Source organism: Octopus bimaculoides, chromosome 6 (genome assembly GCF_046866305.1).
Source record: "Octopus bimaculoides isolate indiv1 chromosome 6, ASM4686630v1, whole genome shotgun sequence".
Taxonomy (NCBI): Eukaryota; Metazoa; Mollusca; class Cephalopoda; order Octopoda; family Octopodidae; genus Octopus; species Octopus bimaculoides.
The window spans coordinates 97,285,197-97,302,348 of NC_142933.1; the positions used below are offsets into that span (position 1 = coordinate 97,285,197).

Sequence of the window (17,152 nt, forward strand, 5' to 3'; positions counted from 1 at the left end):
AATGAAACCATAAATAAATTAGGACTTGACTAAAAAAAAATAATAATTGATAAACAGCAGTCAGTATCAGATAAGCCAACTAGAGCATTTAGTATAACAAAAATTAGTGAGAAGAATCAAAATGCATGTAAGATGATGAACTGCAAACCCATCTGACTAACAGCAGCATAAAATGTCAAAATAAAACCCACATTAATGCTATCATTTTAACATCAGCTTTCCAAGCAAAGACAGGTCAGCTATACAACTTATCTTCAAACAACTTAGTCATGAATTATCTCCTCTGTGAACACCAGTGTTTTCACATCTGTACATTGCAGGCCTTTCTTGGTCTATTTGAAGTACCCCATGACTACCACCATCAATTCACATCATTATCCATCATGCACCATCTTAATTGTAGTACATGACAATATAAGTTCATGCAGCCTCATTTATCACTGACTCATTCATCACTGTTCCAGGATTAATACATTATGATAAATTTGTAAACCAGGTTACACCTATCACAGATTGATCTGTGATAACATGGGTCAGCAATAAATTGAAGATTCTGCTTGTACCACAAAAACATGCCCCAGCGACAACACACAATGCTCAGCTACCCAAAATTCATTATCACAAGTGTTTACATGACCATGTAGCAAGGCTGCTTAATTTTATATGGATTCATAGACACGTACTCGTCTACATGGGACCAACAAACAGAAAATATACAAAGACACTTGATCCTAACAAATGACACAGACAAGTGTATTTTCTACAGGAAAAGATAGTAATGATCAAGAAAACATGAAGGTGGAAGCTGCCCTGCTGTGGGCCATGAGTTTAGAGTCAATGAATCTATCATTCATTCCATTTACACAATCTTGTTTTTTAACCAAACTCCTGTGATAAATGAGGATAGATGAACAACTAAACTGCACACTCGGGTTCATAACCTCTAATACTGTTTTATACCACTCTCTTACATTTAGCTTTTCTCTGAACTTCATATTTTAGTACTAAATAATAACATGCACCTAAAGCATATTGCATAGGTCTACCCTGGAGAAAGTTATTGTTGCTTTCTGAATTTCAATTTCTCCCATCTTGCTTTGTCTCTAACTACAATACTTCAGCCACCAGAATTAATTATATTACCTAATTAGAAGAAATTAGCTACAATTTTTAATAGGTCAACTGAGTAGTCCATAGTCTTTAATTCACACTTTCTTTGTGATTCACAAACTATCAAATATTTCAACCAATATTTTACAATTCCATTGTTGGTACAGAATACATATGGATGGAGTAAGACTTCATTCTTTTTTTTAAAAACTTTTCTGTTTCTAACCATAACTATTCACCTCACAGCATTTGTTATTTCAAAGTCCCAGACCTTTTTCTTATTCCCTCAACTGTCCATTCACATATGGCAGAAAGATATGCTGGAAATTGTAATTGAGAAGATACACTGTATTTGCCATTTCCTAGTATCTATATTTTAAATGTCACATGCATATGGTGGGTCCAGGCTTATATTAACAGACAGGATTCCCATCCACACCCAGCAGGCATAGGCTGGAATAGGTTAGAAAATGCTAACATTTCTTGGTAAGTTAAGAAAAGACTGCCTTATTTAGTAGCAGGAAGGGGTCAATCAACTACAGGAAGGTGATGGTTTTGAGGTCAGATTTCTTACAGGATTATTCGCTAGCCTTTTCTATGTTTATAATTGAACAAAGAACTAATTCTATGTGAGTTGTAGCAATAATCAATGGGAAAATTCAAATTTACACAAGACACCAACCTCTTCTAGAATAAGTTAAAAAAATACAAAGACCAAATTAAAACAAATTTCTTTTCTTCCAAGATTACATAATTGTTTTTAATTTTATTGCCAATATCCTAAAGGACTTTTTATATAAAAGAAAAGAATATTATCAGTTAATTAGTGAACTGTACAAAAAAATAACACAGATATATGTCTAACGGCACTGGACAGTAACACATTATGTATATTAGTGCATCCATTTCCATTGACCTATATAAGTGCATATTTGTCATTCAATTTTACGTTCATTTTTTCAAGGCTGATATAGGTTAGATAAAAACTTGAGGAGGATTTTCTGCAGCCAGATGCTCTTCCCTTCACTAACCGTTAGCTCTTTTTCAAGAAAAAGTATTGTCTTTTTTTTTTTTTTCACGGAGCTTCCCTCATTCCATTGGCCCCACACAGGTTGAATGCTAAAAACTACAAAACATTTGCTTACCAGAAAATATAAACAAAGACAAAATTTTCAATGAAACAGTGTAAATGAAGATATGTAAAATGATGTATGTATGCATGAGTGTATAAATGTGTATGTATACACATATGTATATATCTATACACACACACACATATATATATATATATATATATACATACAAATCCAAATAGCTTTCTATGTTTTTCACTTGATGGACATTACTTTATATAATATGATATCCTAATACATATTTTTATCAAGATCCCATTACATATCCTGCATATCATTCTTTCATTAACTCAGCTACAGTCCATTCTTAACATTCTCTTGGCTTTCATTATCAGGCCAGCAAGCATTTTTGTTTCATGTGTCACAAAAAAAGAGATAAAAATAAGGCTATTATAATACAATTTTGTTTTCTTACAACTATATACATAATGCTTCATATCTGAAGGGAAGCTGCAGTGAAAAGTTGTGACAATTACACAATTCCCAACAGAATTGAGCAAGATAAATGAAGCAGCAGTCTTTAATGCAAATTGAAACTGAGTCACAGAGTTTTGTTGTTGTTCATTATCATTCTTTTTATCAAACCATGTACCTTTCAATAAATAAGTCTAAATTTCATTTCCTTCAGAACGCTTTCATTGCTAAGAAATTGCTCAAGCAGAAGTAGGTTAGTTATTTCAACACGTGACTCATATTATAGATTGGATTTCAAGGAACACTGCTCCAATTTTTTTTTTTTTTTGATAACACTGGAATCTGTGATATCACAGAAATTTGTTTACATCTCTAATCAGTTTTAGTCCTCCATCTGTGTTTGAGACAAATCAGTTTCCTAAAACAAGGAAAATATACCCTACGTTGCCATTCTTAAATTTCCTTTCATTACTAAAAGCAAGCAGTGAAACTTCAGCTCTGAAAAAAATTAACAAAATTATTTTTTTTCAGTCAATACATAGACTGATATATAGACTGAAAAGCATGCACATGTTGCATGCTCCTTCAAAAAAAATCATGGGACACACAAGAAATGACAGAAGAATATCTACATATATACACACACACATATCATCATCATCATCATCATCGTTTAACGTCCGCTTTCCATGCTAGCATGGGTTGGACGATTTGACTGAGGACTGGTGAAACCGGATGGCAACACCAGGCTCCAGTCTGATTTGGCAGAGTTTCTACAGCTGGATGCCCTTCCTAACGCCAACCACTCAGAGAGTGTAGTGGGTGCTTTTACGTGTCACCCGCACGAAAACGGCCACGCTCGAAATGGTGTCTTTTATGTGCCACCCGCACAAGCCAGTCCAGGGGCACTGGCAACGATCTCGCTCGAAAATCCTACAGGAGCCAGTCAGGCGGTACTGGCAACGGCCACGCTCAAAATGGTGCATCTCATGTGCCACCCGCACAAGAACCAGTCCAGGGGCACTGGCAACGATCTTACTTGGCTTGCCGGGTCTTCTCACGCACAGCCCATTTCCAAAGGTCTCGGTCCGTAGTCATCGCCTCGGTGAGGCCCAATGTACGAAGGTCTTGCCTCACCACCTCAGCCCAGGTCTTCCTGGGCCTACCTCTTCCACGGGTTCCCTCAACTGTTAGGGTGTGGCACTTTTTCACGCAGCTATCCTCCTCCATTCTCACCACATGTCCATACCAGCGCAATCGTCTCTCTTGCACGCCACAACTGATGCTTCTAATGTTCAGCTTTTCTCTCAAGATACTTACACTCTGACGGGTATTCACATTGACATTACACATCCAACGGAGCATACTGGCTTCATTCCTTGCGAGCTTACGTATGTCCTCAGCAGTTACAGCCCATGTTTCACTGCCATGTAGCATGGTTGTTCGTACGCATGCGTCATACAGTCTGCCTTTTACTCTGAGTGAGAGTCCCTTTGTCGCCAGCAGGGGTAAGAGCTCTCTAAACTTTGCCCAGGCTATTCTTATTCTAGCAGCTACACTTTCAGCGCACCCACCCCCACTACTAACTTGGTCGCCCAGATAGCGGAAGCTATCGACTACCTCTAGTTTTTCACCCTGGAATGAGATAGAAGTTGTTTCCTGTTTGTTTGCAGTCTTTATTGCACCTGAACATCTGCCACAAACAAAAACTAACTTGCTAGTTAACCTGCCTTTGATGTTGCTGCACCTCTTATGTGTCCATAGCTTGCACCGGGTACATCTTATAGAGTTACTACCTACTCCTTTTCTACATACTGAGCAGGGCCATCTACCTGAAGGGGTTTGTGTTTTATCTACCTTCCTACTTATTAGGATTTTGGTTTTAGCTAGGTTGACTCTAAGGCCCTTCAATTCTAGACCTTGCTTCCACACCTGAAACTTCTCCTCTAGTTCTGATAGTGACTCCGCAATTAGGGCAAGGTCATCAGCATAGAGGAGCTCCCAGGGGCAACCTGTCTTGAACTCCTCTGTGATTGCCTGGAGGACTATGGTAAATAATAGGGGGCTGAGGACGGAACCTTGGTGGACCCCTACCTCTACCCGGAATTCATTGCTGTACTCATTTCCAACCCTCACCTTACTGGCCGCATCTCTGTACATGGCTCGCACAGCTCTCACTAGCCATTCTTCTATCCCAAGTTTCCTCATTGACCACCAGATAAGGGATCGGGGGACCCTGTCAAAGGCTTTCTCCATGTCAACGAAAGCCAGGTACAGAGGTTTATCCTTGGCTAGGTATTTCTCTTGCAACTGTCTCACTAGAAATAAGGCATCAGTAGTGCTTTTACCTGGCACGAACCCAAACTGCATCTCATCTAAATTGATTCGCTCCCTAATTAGTTGGGCTATGACCCTCTCTGTAACTTTCATAACCTGATCTAACAGCTTGATGCCTCTGTAATTATTTGTATCTAAAGCGTCCCCTTTACCTTTGTAGCAGTTGACTATGATGCTGCTACACCAGTCATAGGGTATGACTCCTTCGTGTATCACCTGGTTCGTAATACGGGTGACTAGGCTATAGCCAACACTGCCAGATATTTTGAGCATCTCTGCAGTGATTCCTGATGGGCCGGGGGCTTTCCCGGTCTTCATACTCTTAATTGCTTTATCTACCCTGGTACTATCAACTCGGATAGCTGGTCCCTCTATTGGGTCGACATAAGGCAGGCTCTCTTTCTCCCATTCATTCTCTTTATTAAGCAATCTATCGTAGTGGCATCTCCAGACCTCTTTCTTTGCATCCTCATTTAATGCAAGCGTACCATCATCCATGCGAACACATTTCTCTCCTACAACATCACTATTCTCTCTCCTACACTGTCTTGCAACCCGAAATACCTCGAGTCTTTGGTCCTCACGGCGCAGAACATTGGCAAATCTTTCCTTATCTGCTTCCCCTCTGGCTAAATAAACCTGTCATATATATATATATATATATATATATACACATACACAAATATATATGTATACACATACACACACATATAATGTATGCACATGAATAATAACCAGTTATTTCAAATGGATTTAATACGCACATTTCAAGTAGTTGTGTAAGTTGTTACACAGATATTGATTCTCTTCAGTTATTACAAGTGAAATACATTAGAAATTTCAAATTTTCCTCTGTATATATATTAGACTGCATAAGCAAAGCCACAAATAATCACAGAAAGATAAGAAAAACATTCAGCTACTTTTACATTTCTCCTTTCACAATAGCTTCTTACTACCATATAAACTATTATCCACCACAATGTCCCATCAAATCAACTATTTCTTTTATTATGTTGAAAATTACCAAATATTCTATGCTTTTAGGATATCTTTGCTATAATCAGGTTTACAGTACAATTACATCTTTCACACTAACAATGACTGCCATGCAGGTAATATCTCAAGTGAGGTGCCACTTAACACTAGAAGTACCAAGTGCTCACTTATGACTATTTTAGCTTTTTACTTTTTAATTTCTACAACTGTATTGACTGTGCAATCATGAGCATCATTTCGAGTAGATGTGTATATATATTTTTTTTGATACAGAGCAAATAATTCAGGAAAAAATATTTGCGAAGATATCATTGACTCTATTATTATCTAGTGGAACAATTAAAAATGATAACACAATCAGGCAATTGCAGGCCCAAAAAAGCATTAAATAGCTGAAGGATTTAGTCTTTTGATTAAGTTTATTTATTCTTTTTTTTTTTGTACGTAAATAAATGCTAAAAGTCTGTATTTTTAAATCCTTTATTCACTGCATTAGCTTATATTCAAAATAAATTGTCTCAAATAAAAATTCTCAATGCCAGTCAAAAATGACCGCTATGGTTCTTGTAGGAAGAAATAAATGCTGGTACTTCTAGAGTTAAACAAGCCCTTTCCAACTGTATGAAACTATTTTCCAACCATTCTCAGACATATAAGTCAAGGTACCATCTTTTGAATCCAAATTATTACTATGCTTGAATTATATGTAATAATTGTGGCCCTCTTCATACTATATTTTCTTATTCTTTATTTTATTTGTATGTATTTACATGAATTTGCTTATTATTTTTCATTAATTATTATCCCTTTTTAATGGTATGCTTATGTTCTCTGTATGTATTATTAAACCATATACCTAATTATTTATTTATGTATTTATTTCCATCACTGCTCCATTGACTTATTGAACTAGTAATGCATTATCTCTTTCACATCACTACATATGTTTAGTAGTTTATCATTCCTACATGGGTCTATACATCAGAAATTAGGTATCTAGTCAAATTTTTAGCCTACACTTAGCATAATTATAACCACACTATCTTTATTAGCAGTATCATTTATCATTACACTTTACCATCCTTGTTATCCATAATAATAATGTAATAGAAACAATGTTTGTACTATCATCATTGTAGTGTTACATTGCTATTATTAATAACAATAATAATAATTCATTCTTTCACTAGCCACAAGGGCTAATATAAATATACATAAAATGACATGACACAACATAAAAGACAACACAAGATGATTCAAAGGGTTTTAATGCATGTAAACAATAAAATAAACAATAATAATTAAACATTAAAATCTCCCAATAGGGGGAGGTGCTTTAAGGTTCCTTGTGGAAAAACCCACAAAAGCTACAGGTACCTGATCAACAGGGCAAGAGCCCTTCTCCTTTTACTTCTTCACAGGTGTACGCTCAGAATTGGTCCTTCCACACTGACCATTCTTCCAACATTCATCCACCTTTCAATAAATTTGCCAGAAGGCAACAGTTCCCTCTCCAAGTGAAACTTGAAGTTGATGAGGGCTTGGCCAAAGAGGAAAGTGTCTGATTTTAGCCCTTTTAAACAAGTCCACCATCGCTACAGCCACCAGAAAATAAAAATTGCCTGCCCCTCCTGGACAAAGGAGGGTGATGGGGCAATCTTCACTATGATTTCAGCTAATAACCGGATCTGTCCTAGTTCATATAGCTATTTATAATTTTAAGGTAGTGAGCAGACAGAATCACTGGGCAAAATGTTTAGTAGTATTTCATCTGTCTCTACATTCTGAGTTCAAATTCCACCAATGTCAAATTTTGCCTTTCAGCCTTTCAGGTCCAATAATTAAGTACCAGTTGGGCACTGGGGTCAATGTAATCAACTTATCTCCACTCCCGAAATATTACAGTAACATTACGAGTGGCTGTGTGGTAAGTAGCTTTCTTACAAACCACATGGTCCCAGGTTCAGTTCCACTATGTAGCACCTTGGGCAAACCAAAGCTTTGTGAGTGGATTTGATAGATGAAAACTGAAAGAAGCCAGTCGTGTGTGTGTGTGTGTTTATCCCCCACCACCACCATCGCTTGACAACTGATGCTGGTGTGTTTACATCCCCATAACTTAGCGGTTTGGTAAAATAAACCAATGGAATAAGTACTAGGCTTACAAAGAGTAAGTCCTGGGGTTGATTTGTTTGACAAAGGGTGGTGCTCCAGCATGGCTGCAGTCAAATGACTGAAGCAAATAAAAGAATATTAATGTGTCAATCTGGTAGAATTATCAGCATGCCAGACAAAATACAAAGCAGCATTTCATTTGTTTTTACATTCAGAGTTCAAACTCTGCCTTTCATCCTTTCAGGGTTGATGAAATAAGTATCAGTTGAGTACTGGGGTCGAAGTAATTGACCAGCCCCCTTCCCTAAAATGTCAGGCCTTGTACCTATAGTAGGAAGTATTACTATTAATTTAAAGCTACATTTAATACTTTTATTGTAAATAACATCATTAATGTTATTTCTCCTTTGCTGAGGCTTTTTCATAGCTGGATTTTCTATGTGGAGCATGCCTTTGCTTATCTCCAACCTCAGTTTCTAGACATGAGTGGTCCTGAGACCAAGGCCTCTACTACGATTTTTAAGAAATGTGGTGGAAAACTAGCTCAGGAAGGCAAGGTCGCTACTCCCTGAGACCCCTTTCAAAGCCCCACTATCACCAAGGAAAATGTGGAGGGGACAGGTGGAGGAGGAGATTGGGAAGGTTGGTTTGAGAAGGGAGGATGCCCAAAACCGGGTGAGATGGTGAGGGAGGTTGCTATAGCATTGAGGTAGATCCAGCCACCCCTGTTAACAGAGAAAAAAATCCACTGGATTCAAAATGATGGATGATGATTATTGTAGCTGCTTTTGTGATTAATTAACATTTAACACTGACAACTTTATTCTACAGCATATCTGAATAGCATAAATGTTTATCTCAAATTCATTGTATGACCTTACATTTAACTGCAGAGCAATGGCCTACATTACACTATCTTGTATTTGAAGATGCTATAGTCCAGAAAACAAAATAGAAATTATTTAGCTAAGTTGTTACTAAGGGGTTTATACTACTTGCCCTGCGTGAGAATTGAGTGCCTTGTCTTTGGCAGTATAATTTATTATCCGTTCTTTTCTTTCTATGGTTGGAACTTATTGTCTTTGTATTTATTTACTTTCCATCATTATATCTTTAATTACTCCTCCCCATCCTTACAAACTCCTACAAGTATATTCTCTTTTCTCTCTTGTTTTTATCAGGGGTTTTTCCATTTTGTTTTTTTGTTGGTTTTCTTTGTTTTTTTCTGTGGTTATCTGTGGCATATGCAGTCTACACTGGGGTAAATTTGAAACAATCAATGTATTTTGCTTGTAATGAATGAAGAGAGTATATATCTGCATAACTTGTTATATAACCACTTGAATCATGCATATTAAATATCAGTAATTGGTTTTTGTTATCATTAAAATATGAGATTTGTGTGCGACAATCTAACCTATTTTTGCTTCATTAAAAGTTACAATGCATCATGGGAATAGAAGAGGAATGTTAAGTTAACCCTTTAGCATTTAAACTGGCCTAAACTTTTCTACCTATTTATGTTCATACTGGCCAGATCTGGCCTCTTACACTTACCTAAAAATGTCATTCTAAAAGTAAGCAATCACATCAATGAAATCTCAAAGCTACAAGATAATGCATGATTAATTCAAATCAACATGAATATATAAACATTGCATTTACCAGAGTAATCTGAATGCTAAAGGGTTAAACATATTCCGGAACATCTAGCAACGTGTACTTCACCAAAGCATACTACTGAATGTATGTGTGTACACACACATATACATTGTATTTGATAGCATATAAGACATACTTTCTCGTTTTTTTTATCAAACAAAATATCTCCCAACCACTAAAAAAAACAAAAAAACACCCCAGATCCTATATGTAAAGTTGAGCCTCCCATAGCTAATTCTGCCCATCCTAACGCACTTTTTCTAAATATATACATCTGAAATTGTGATGCATCTTTTATGCCATCAAATACAGTATGTATGTGCGCACACTCACACACACTCATATAGTTATCAAATATGCTTCACCTGCTTACCACCTTCATTTTTCACAATATTTTTTTTATTCAATAATAGTTAATACAACCTTACTTTATGGCTGAGTCTGGGCATGAAATTCCAAATTGCTAATGAGGTCAACAGAAAGCCAATTTCAGCCATTAATTAAAAGAAAAGATAAAATAGCCAATCAGAGAAACTGTCGGATGTTACTAAACATTCATATCCAATTTATAGGTGCAGGCGTGGCTGTATGGTAAGAAGCTTGCTTCCCAACCACATGGTTCCGGGTTCAGTCCCACTGTGTGGCACATTGGGTGAGTGTCTTCTACTATAGCCTCGGGTTGACCAATGGTAGACGAAAACTGAAAGAAGCCCGTCATGTATTCTTTTGTTTCAGTCATTGTGACTAAAAAGTCCAGGAGAGCTCAAGTGAAGAGGATGGTGTCTTTCCTCAATCCTTTTAGCCTCATTTACCATGCAACCTCTTTCACCATAGCCACTTGACAGAGGAAAACTCACTTCCTGTCCTGCCTTGTTAAATTTGGGTCATGGCGTGATTCTCACAATGGACTTGGTTGATAGGTTTGTCCTACATGTAACAACAATTGTTTCACATAACTCCACAAGTCAGCAATGCTAAGACGCTGCACAAGTACAGGCATTACAGTTTCATTGCTTTGCACACATCACAGGCAGTCCTGCCTGGTGGCACTTACATACTTGTAGGGTTTATCTTGAACTGGCACTGCTCCTCAGTCACATTATTAGGATAGGGATTTCTGGACGTTATCTGTGGTAGTTCCCAGTCCAAGAGTCCTCCAATACAGACCAGTTAGTCCATCTTTGTCAACACCCAAAGTGTCCTCAAGAATATCGTCCCTCTTACACCCCAATATATCTCGATATATTGCTAAGATAGAACTTCTACCAACTGTATTACCTGATTGAGAGAAGGTGATGAATGCCTAACAACAATCCAGGTGCCAGGTACCCAATCTTGATCTTTTCTTGACTTAGGACTGCAGCTCCATCAAAGAGATAAGCTGCAAAGACATATCTTACACTGGCTCACTGTCCAGGAAAATCTGTAGGTAGTCTCAACTCATGTCTGCACATCAATAGTCACAACATGCCTAAGCCCACCTTCCAAAGGGCACTGGCAACAGATAAACTACCTGACTAGTGGAATGTGTCCTTTTACAGGAAGTGAAAAGTAGACACTCCAGTCTGGACAAACATGGACTGGGACAAGATACAATAGTCAGGTGGCAAGTTATAATGGAGGCAATGTAGACATTCACCATTTCTTTAACCTTTCAGGGATAGTTTCCTCTCAACCCATTTCCAAGTGAGGTCAGCCACCCCACTTCTAATCTCATTCCAGTTCCTGTCTATCCGGAGGTTCAGACCAAGCTCGACTTCAAGCAATTTAACCAGTCCACCTGACCAGTGACTATGGTATTCAATGGCATATACTTACCAAGCTACAAGCACCCACAAACTTATTCAGATCTACCTTTGCTCCTGCCATCAACTTGTATTCATTTAAAATGGAACTGAGTACCTGAACTTCCATGGTGACTGACACCATTACAGTGATGTTATCCAACACAACTCTTCTATATCCCAACTCAAAAGGGATGTCCCTCAAGAGTTCTAGCTTCTGCAGCAATGACTCAAGAGCCAGTGTGTTTTAAGAGATTAAAGAGGACACTTCTGACAGATTGAGCATACAATATGAAACAATTCCATGAGATGGCCATTTAGTTTGACCATTGAACAAGCACCACCGTGAATTACTGTAATCCAACCACTGGAAACAGATCCAAAAGTGGATGCTTTTACGACTGCTGCCAAATAGCAATAGTCAAACCTATTGAAGGTTTTTGACTGATCCAAACTCATCAGGGACCCACCAACACCAGATCTGTTACCTGTTCCTGCTACGATATATTGCATGAAGTGGAGGTTATTGTAGATGTATTTAACAGAGTAATGGGCTAGAAATTGTCTATAATATCCCCTTTGTTGACATCCTTTCTTATTAGCACTAATACAACCCAGTTCACAGAATGAGGAATTCTCTAGCTTTGCTACCAGTTGTGATAGTTGCCAAGAGGTTGCCAAACAGATCAGGCATATAACCATAAAACTCAGAGGGCAGATCACCCAAACTGGGTGATTTGTTTTACATAATAATACTAAACAAAGATTGTGTAACAAACACTGGCATGACAATATAGTTAAGAAACTCACTTTCCAACTAAATAGCTTCAGGTTTAACTCCACTGTAAGTCATCTTGGGCAAGTATCTTCAAAAGTTTTCTGAGTTTTAATAGATGGAAACTGTGGACGCTGCCAGTTTGACTTAATCTTTTCTTATTTCTTTACTTATCTTAACATCACTTGGCCCAATGGGCGCCTTTAGCAGATTCTACTCCATTCAAAACAGGTCTGCAGTTTGAAGTTAACTTCCTACTGCACGTATCAATGGCCCTGTAAATGACTAGAGATACTATCTTCCTTTCCTTCACTAAGTATGAGGTAAAATATAATACATATTATAAAAATACGTTTTACGAACACACACATTAAATCCTAAAATAGTTCTGATCGAGATCGAGTTGACCTATGGTCAAAAGTGCTCCGGCCATGACCATTCAACATTTAGTACATCGAGGATTACACACCCCAGTGTTTCCTTTCTTTTTTATGACATTGGGATGTGATTTGAGGGAGACTTGGCTGTTATTTCTAGTAGGTCGAATGACGTCCATGTAGAGGTACCATATTAGGTTGTTATGCGTATAAATTAAAAAGAATGTTTGCTAACGAAGAATAAGTTTACTTCCATTTGGTCGATTAGTTAATGAAGATGACAAGAATGATGATAATGATAGTTATTTTGTTTCTTTCTTCTGCTTTTTTTTTTTGTCGTGTGTATTTCCACTTCCCTTTCGTCATTAAAACCAGCAACAAGAATGATTTATTTTGACCAGACACAAAATTATATGGTAGGGTAGCATTGCCCAGTATTCCACAACAGGATAGTGTTACATACAATGACATTAAAATTCATGTAGGTTGAGGAAGAATGAGAACTAAAAGGAGAGGGGAAGGGATTTTAACAGCTAGCGGTGATCGCATTGTACGAAATAAGTTTTGAGGATAGTGTTTGGGGAAGGGCGTCCAATGATATTTTTAACTGTGGGAATGCAAACGAATGCAATGACCAGATCGTAAATGTATGACGAAATCTTTTGTCAAACAGTTTTAAGGAGATAATCGAGAATGTAAAACCCTATTGTTGACTGAGCAGAAACTAGTTCGACGTGGAGCTTGTTCTGTTGATTTTTATATCTTGCCAAGATCAGTATTGTCTTTCATCCCATCGAGGGTCCAGAAAAAGAGTATCAATGATATATAGGAACGATTCAATCGATAAAAGTTATATAAGGTCGGCTTAGGTAGACTGTCTCGTAAATAAAACTGCGGGAGTTAGAAATTACATCGGCAAAAGAATTTAAATGTTCAAATTCGATTTGGACATCGTTTGCATTACTGCAATTAAAATACCGTTAATACTTCTTTTAATATCGAGGATGGACTCCCAGAGTCTACTCTCGAAAATTATTTCGCATATACGATAGCTGTTATAATCCATTCCTCCTCCTTTGGTTATCTCTTCGAATATGGAATTCACACTATTTTCTACTATATAATTTTGTCTATTGAAAAATTAAATATACCATCTTTGATGCTAGTTTTAATAAGGAAATTAAATCAAATAAAAACGTCGTGTTTTTAGAGAAATGGAATTACGCGCCTGACAAGAGAGGTCAAAATAACAATCATCATCATTATTAACAAAAGCGGCCACCAGCGAATAAACTTACATTAACATCAAAGCAACAAAACCCAAAACAAACAGACGAATGTGACATGATGTTGTAAAAACAACATCGTACGTGTGAGTGTGACCATTTAATCTTTATGTCAGGGTTGGAAACGAAATGTGTCAGCATGTGCCAAACACCACGTAAATCCCTAAGATTACATTACATCTAAAATTCAATTCCATTAGCACTGGAGTCGATGTAATCAGCTAGCCTACTCCCCACAAATTTCAGGTCTTGTGCCTATAGAAGGATTATTATTATTATTATTCCTGAAACTCTCTGGCCAAGTGCCTAAGAAATCATTATTACGACTACAATCATCACGCCGTCGAATAGTGGTAAGCACCAGGTGAGACAAGTCGATTTTTGATACCTGACTGGAACCGTTTGGTTGGGAAAGGCATGAATTTTACATTTCTCAACCCAATAAACCCGTGACTGTGAGCTTACGTTAGGAATTTTTACGACTTGTAAAAAAAATTATATACATTTTAGAAATCCTTATAGTAAATCTTCCACCGATTTTTGTTTTGCTTTATTTCATTAATACTCTTGGCATGAAAGTCACAACTCCTCGTGTACGAAACAATATAACTAAGAAATTAGCTCTGCTATCCAAAGTCGGCGCTGTGTTGTTCCGAGTTCAAATCATTCCATTTTGCCTACATCTTTCTCGAGTTGCTAAAACAACATGGATATTCTGGAGTTTGTAAATTAGTAATATTACCTTAGCATATAATAAAAAAAAAAGAAAAGAAAACTTCATTATCAACGCACAAACCGAAATTCTGTATTTGCAGGGATAACAACAGCTGAGACAGATTAAAGTCGGCACTTAACTAACGTTTTATCCGAATACACAATATCATTCGTTTTTAAATATCTATAAATCTCACGTAGACACAACCACGCGTGTAACAATCATCAGTGTGTGTGTGTATGTATTACATACATATGTGTGTGTAAACCAGATGTTGGCTCAGTAAATGCTATATATGAGCGTGGGTGTTTCAGATAGAGCATGAGTCAAGGTGAAAATTTCATAAAATGGTCAGTGGAATAAAAATCATTTTTATTTCATATGCTAATCAAAATGACAAGTGAAAAAAATAACAATCATTGCAAATGTCTATATCCATATATGTATATGTGTAAGTATGTGTGTGTGTTTATATATTTACATATACTCTAAGGTGCACCGGATTTATGTTTTTTTACTATATATATATATATATATATATATATATATATAGTGTGTGTGTGTGTGTGTGTGTGTGCTCTGTTGAGTTATTGTCGGTAAACATCTTCAATAAAAAAATCCACATAAAATCTTGATGTCAAAAATTTAACTATCTCAAACTGGAGTCAACTACAAACGTTCATTTACTAACATATATAATCTATATATCTGCTGATTTTTTGGTAGAGATTTTTTTCGGCATTTTAAAGAAAGGTAATCTTGTAAAATTCTACATATAATGTAATTATCGAAAACAATCTTTAAATTCGTTAATACATGGTATTAGAACACTTAAATGATCGTTTAAAAATACTAGGTTTAACATTTTTTTTTTTTTATAATTTATGACTTGTTAATTGTTAATCTGATCGCTATAATCCGAGATCAGAAAGACTGTTGGTTCTTGTTATGATTACTGATTTCAGATGATTGAACTAAAAATAATAAGTTAAGCTGTATTTAGACATGTACATGTCTATTGAAAGATTCACGAACACGCACTACATATATAGAGGGAAATGTCAAAAACAGATGAAAGTTGGAATGTTTAAAATATTTGTAACTGAATCGAACTGCAAAGTAAACAAAATAATAATAATACAACACGAAATATGTGATAACTTTCACAAACAGATTGCGTAATTTTCGATTATTATCATCAGCCTACACTTAAAAAGAAAGTTAAAAAGAAAGTCATTCTCAACACGAAGTCTTTCTCGATTCGGCTGTAAACACAAACACATAAATATATCTCCACTTCCGCGCTACACGTAGACTGAAAATCAGTAATTTTGCCTGAGCCAAATTCCAATTGAACAAAAATCAAATCAGAAAAACGTAATTTTTTTCTTAAATCATTCCACCTACTTCAGCCAAAAAAAAAAAAAAAAACAGCAACCAAATACTTTCAGATAAGAAAGCATGATTTGTGATGAGAGAGAAATGACGAAGTACACTGCTGTATAATGACAAGTACGGTTTAACATTTTTTTAAATTATAATTTATTAGTTGTTACTTGTTAATCTGATCGCTATAATCCGAGATCAGAAAGACTGTTGGTCCTTGTTTATGATTGCTGATTTCAGATGATTGAACTAAAAATAATAAGTTAAGCTGTATTTAGATATGTACATGTCTATTGAAAGATTCACCAACACACACTACATATATAGAGGGAAAAGATTAATCATTAAATACTTTAAAACGAATCGAAGTGATAGAGGTTAAAGCAATGTTAAGAAATGTTCCCTCATGACCACAGGCAGCTGCTGTTAATCGAGTCGCCCACTCTATAGGACATTGACAATATAATAAAGAAAAAATAATAATAAAAAGTTCAAACCTGAGGTATCAATGTTATAAGGTTCAGAGTGTATAAAGGAAGACCTGTCGCATTAAGAATGGTAATAGGGTAAAGGTGTCCACAGTGATCTCTCCAGCTGTTTCTAGATTCATACAGGTGCCACTGTTTATTTGTTTGTTTGTTTTTATTTCTCTTTCATACGCTTTTTTTTTAAAGTCCCGTTTGTCTAAAAAGAAATTCAAGAAGGAGTATGTAAATGAGTGTACAAGCAACTTGCTGGTGGAAGATTTATGTTTCGTAGCTTCTGTAAATAGCTGCCGTCTATATTTCCCAAGATTCTAACACGTCAGTAATTGCAGTTTAGAAATAGAGCTTCGCTAGACGTTCTGTGGAAGAATTAAAACTGACATTTACACTCTCAGTACATCAGTGATGGAATTGCTGTTAAGTTCTACTTCTTCATCACTGACGGTCATGTGATTAATTACGTCATTACTTTCAAAGGAAATAGTTTGTTTTTTTCATACAGTGAATAAATATTTTACCAGTAATATATTAACAACTTTTATAAATATTTTGTCGCTTTTATAGTGTCAACATT

The 17,152-nt window shown here is 36.4% G+C and overlaps 1 protein-coding gene across 1 annotated transcript in view; it reads right to left on the reverse strand.

Moving 5' to 3' along the window:
• The window catches only part of LOC106883192 (E3 ubiquitin-protein ligase Su(dx)), a 101,846-nt gene extending 84,702 nt beyond the window's left edge, over nt 1-17,144 (reverse strand). The window contains exon 1 of the mRNA XM_089353155.1: nt 16,591-17,144. The gene's annotated coding sequence lies outside the window, so the exon portion shown is untranslated. The remainder of the gene's footprint in view (nt 1-16,590) is intronic.
• Between the last annotated feature and the right edge of the window lie 8 nt (nt 17,145-17,152).